Raw genomic sequence first — 5,266 nt, 5'->3', positions numbered from 1 at the left:
ACTGCTAGCCACATTCTATCCATTTCATGAAAACTTGCGACCTAATGTCTGAATAGAGGCAGTCGTGCAGGATGCACATTCGCTGACTAAGGAAGATCGAAATTCAGTCAATAACATCGACAACAGGATAATTCAGAGAATAATAAACTAAACTAAAAACCACTTGTAGCAGTTGTGGTGATTTCATTTATAACAAAAACTTCGAACAATCTCTCAAGAATTAAAAAAATGGCCACTGAAGTTAAAGCTAGTTTGTTTGTTTTTCTAACCATTAGTAAATATTAGCCTAGAACATAGGATAGCTATGAAGAAACAATACCTCTTCAAGTTGATTATCTAAATGTAGAATAATTTGCTTCAGTACGATTTCATTTCGTTCAGTCATAGTAATAATAGACTAGAATAACTAGTTGTTTATCGAATTATTTCCGAAAGAGATAAAAAAATAAACAATATAGAGTATGAAAAAGTAAATACATATAACAATAACAACATTGTCAATTAACCTGAATGCTTGAATACCTCATTATATACAATAATAAAACTGTGGTCAGTATATGAAGTATTTCATAATTTCTTGCTTAGGTAATACAAAACACAATTGGAAGAAGAAAAGAAATCTTCATTTAAGTGTTATTTATCAAAATAAATGTTTATTGTATTTACTTTATTGGACAGTCGATAGGATAATCAAATATTAATATATCGTTTCACTATTTTATTTTATACTATCTATCTTTATTTTAGTGATTAACCAGTTGCAGTCCTAAAACATCAATGGGAAGATTCAAACAAACAATACTAAGTGAATTTAAATTTCACCCCATTGCAAAAGCAAGTGACTATCGGGGCTCAGTGGCTAAGTGGATAACGCGATGGCGTTCGAAGCGAAAGCTACTGGGTTCGAGTGTTGGAGTGAATATCAACTCTGAGATGCAGGTACATCTAGCTGACGAGTCCCAAATAGGACGAAACGCGCGTCCTGGATTCCACTGCTATCCGCTATCCATTTTTGCTTATAATGCTTGTGAATTTAGGCTATATTGAGGTAATACGCACAGTATGTACATATGCCAATTAGAAACTGACCAATTGCAGTTTTAAAACATCAATAATAAGATTCAAATAAACAGTACTAAGTGAATTTATCTTTGTTTTGTTTCTCCTTCTGGTAGATCAAATTTCGCCGAAATCTATTCGAACTAATGAACATTAACATTTTTTTCGTATATAAATATGAATTTATTTAATAACAGCTATAATAATTACTATTATTACTGCTATTACTATTATAACTCCGTCTGCAGCCTCTCCGGGGGCTACTGCCAGTCCCAAGCCCGGATAAAGGAGGAGAACTGGGCATTGGGTTAGCGACCTTATCCCGTAGAAAACTAACTCGCTAAAAAAACACTGACCAGTTACTATTATTATCACAGTAATTACTCGGATAAATGTAATAAAATGTTAGTAGAATAGAATAAATAAGTAGTAGGCCAATCAGTTTATAAACTCATATTTTGACCAATGGAAAATCTGTTTTACTGTCACATATCAGTACTCACTTTTTATTTGAAAGAATAATGAGCTATTGTTTATGCTTATGTATTAACAACGTTTACAAGTGAAGAAAAGAAGATTATTCGGGGTTTTTTTATTTTAGCAAAGTATCCATTTTTATCTTTTTTTGATACTGTGGAAACGTTATAAAGTGTTACTATACAGATATACATAATTATCATTCTACAAAATAATACTGTTACTGGAACACATTACTTAAAAGTCATATTTCATCTTAATAATAAAGAATATCAATATACATAATAAGATATGGCTGGTTATATTGCTAAACAACTCGTGGCAAAACCTTTAGATGCAGTTAAAAGTAAGATAATACATGTATTGTTAATATGGTTTTATTTTCGAATATAATTATTTATAATAATCATTTTTTTAAAATATTGGTTTCATAAGCAAAGATGGATAGTGACACGTTTCGTCCTATCTGGGACTCGTCAGCTGGATGTACCTGCATCTCAGAGTTGATGTTCACTCTGGGACTCGAACCCAGTACCCTTTGCTTCGAATGCCATCGCGTTATCCACTCAGCTACTCAGTCCTGATAGTCACTTGCTTGTGCAATGGGGTGAAGCATCAATGGGAAGGTTCGAACAAACAATACTCAGTGTATTGGTTTTATAGTTTAATAATTTAGAAACTATACATGAAACTATCAGTAATACAAGTTTTACTACTAACTAAATTCATAGTAGGATAAAACATCATTGAATGAAAAGAAATTCACCTGAATTTGAAAATATAGACGAATAGATTTGAGTTAAGTGACCTGAAAATATCACGCTGATTACATAAATTGATATTCTTGGGTTCTAGTCTGTATGTGGAATTATAAGTCTACACTGATATTGAGTCTCAAACAGAAACATAGTATCTGTCCAGTTTGACTTATTCTCAAATAGTTTTCTAGTGGATGTCAGTTTTTGATGAAAATTCAGGAGTTTATTTATTCCCCAAGAAATTAAACCTAAAGCCATTTATTTACTTGTTAAAATATTTTATTTGATTAAAATGTTTGTATGTAAATTACTTGCTAAATCTTTATAAAACAATCATGTCTATAAGGGTCTCCATTTAGCCTATAGTAAACTCTAGTTACGAATGATTAAGGATTCTTATAATACAACACAATCAAAGAGAACTTGTATGCACCAGATGTCTGTCAATTAGCAACACTTTAACTTTCACAACCTACACACTAATCAAAGAAATGAAACAGGATAAGTTTATATTCTGTAAAGAAGTCAAAAGTTAAAAAGGAACAGCTATGATTACATAATTACATTCACAAAATTAGCAAAGTAAACGTAGTGGTAACCATTCAGGTTTCAACAAGAATTATTACAGAAACATGAATTAGTAAAACGTTATCCTTCTAAGAAAGAACTAATCTGTAGTTACAAAAAGCTAGATAACCTAAGGTATCTTTAGAAGGATCACCTCTGGTATATCTATGTATTTGTATAGTTCATGGAAATATCTTTTGGTAAACATTAATTTATGAAGGAAGAATATTGTTATTATAAATTCTCTTCAGATTCTTAAGTTATATATTCAAATTAGTAATCCAAATATGGCCAAGTTTATGGTAAATACATCATTTGAAGTTGCAACATACGAATTTAGGATTGACAATGTTGAGGTGACTAATACATAATGTTAACTTGAATAAGTGTATACCGTTAAATTACGTGGTAAGATTACCAATCATAAATAGATACAGATGACAAAGTGTAAGAGATATGATAATGTAATTACAAATCAGATCAAATGTTTAGTGGAAAACGATAATAATAATATAAAGTTATATGAATTCAACAAGAAATAATAACGTATGATAGGTGGCAACTAAATCATTCATGCTTTTGGAAGATGAATAATGATGTTGAAATCATAATAATAATGCCAGTCATGATAGTAGTTTAAATTGTTTATCAAACGTAGATAACTGTATCAAAGTATTATTTTTTCTATGGAATGAATCCTGTCATCCAATGGAGACATTATACTTACTGAAATAGGTAAAAATAATTTTGTTATTTCCATAGTTGAGATCATGAGTCAATTGAAGCTAGGACACCATGGAAAACCTGGAAGCACTAGACGGCCGTTTTGTCCTATTGCTTTATCAATGAATGATATTATATAATAAACTATCAAATAACTCAGAAAGTATACAAAGTTAAGAATATTTTAACTGTTTTTACATGATTATGACTTTTGTGTTGAAAAAAGTGAGTACATATACGTTTCTATATGTATATATACAAATGTAATGAATTTCGAAACAATCATAATGGTCTATTCATCATTTTAATCATAGTGTATTTCTTTTCATAGGAAATTTACTAATGTCTTTGAAGTTGCCAATATTTATAGGTTTCCATAAAATAATATTTTGATATGACACTATGTATCTTAATGCCATTTAAGATGTTTTTGAAATTCGATCATGACATTGTTAACACTTGGCTTACTTACGCCTGTTACCCCTCGTGGAGGAGAGTAGGCTGCTCACCAGTATTCTTCATTCACTTGGCTAGTTCTCTACAAAAATATTTATTTCAGATTTATTTTGGTTGAAAAGTGAACAGTTAAGATAAATTTGTATATGAAATACTTTGACATATCGATTCGTTGTACACATGAACAACATTTCTTCTTTATTGCATGTAAGGGAAATGTTATTATTTGGCATTATATATATAAGTATATAAATATTCTCACATTTTCTAAATGTACTATTGTGGTGTTGGTTACTTATATCCACATAAGTAGTATATGGTGATGGTCAGGTATAGAATGTATTTTGGCAGAAGATCGATAAGGAAAGATTAGGAATGAAGCGCAATCGGTATGAAAATGCATGAACAATAAAATCAGAGAAGATGAATTGATCTTTACAGAAGGAACAGTCAAGATTGAGACAACTGATTGTTATTTTGCAAATTAACTGTTTACTGTATGGTTATCAGGTAGTCTGTAATTTGGACTTAAACACATTTGATTGTCAACACTTGTGATCCTGTTCGCTACACTATCAATCTGTTACTGAATTACCCAAGACTATCTGGAAATTAGATTAAGTTAAATTGTTAGTAAAACTTTTAATATTTACAAAGAATTTCTTGCTTATTAATTTGTGTATCGTAGACTAACTTTTTGAAATATTCACAGATACGTTTAAATATACATTGCGTTTTAATGAAATTTGATCTACAGTTAAACTGCTAACAACTATAAATAAATTAGAAACTAAAAGCAAATACGGACAATGGCTAGAAGTGGAACTCAGGACGTGCGTCTCGTCCTATTTTGTACTCGTAAGTTGGATGTACATGTATCTCAGAGTTGATGTTCACTCTGGGATTCGAACCCAGTACCGTTCGCTTCAAACGCCACTGCGTTATCCACTTAGTTACGGAGTCCTGATAGCCACTTGTTTGTGCAATGTGGTGAAGTTTAAATTCCTTTAGTATTGTTTATTTGAATCTTCCAATTGATGTTTAGAACTGCAATTAATCAGTCTCTTATTGGTATATGTGCATTCTGTGTGGATTGCACATATGCCAATAAGAGACTGATCAATTGCAATCCTGAAACATCAATGGGAAGAGTCAAATAAACAATACCAAATAAATTCAAACAATAGGAAGTTTGGTCATAATCTTATTGAAATCTATGTGTAGTT

At 30.8% G+C, this 5,266-nt stretch overlaps 1 non-coding gene across 1 annotated transcript; it reads right to left on the bottom strand.

The window, feature by feature from the left end:
- Positions 1 to 4,930: 4,930 nt before the first annotated feature.
- On the bottom strand, positions 4,931 to 5,002 carry Smp_tRNA_01798_Pseudo_TTG.1.1. The gene has a single exon. It is a non-coding gene (tRNA).
- Positions 5,003 to 5,266: the final 264 nt, after the last annotated feature.

This window comes from Schistosoma mansoni, chromosome 3, assembly GCF_000237925.1.
Source record: "Schistosoma mansoni strain Puerto Rico chromosome 3, complete genome".
In the NCBI taxonomy this organism is placed as follows: domain Eukaryota; kingdom Metazoa; phylum Platyhelminthes; class Trematoda; order Strigeidida; family Schistosomatidae; genus Schistosoma; species Schistosoma mansoni.
This window is presented reverse-complemented; position numbering and strand designations above follow the sequence as displayed.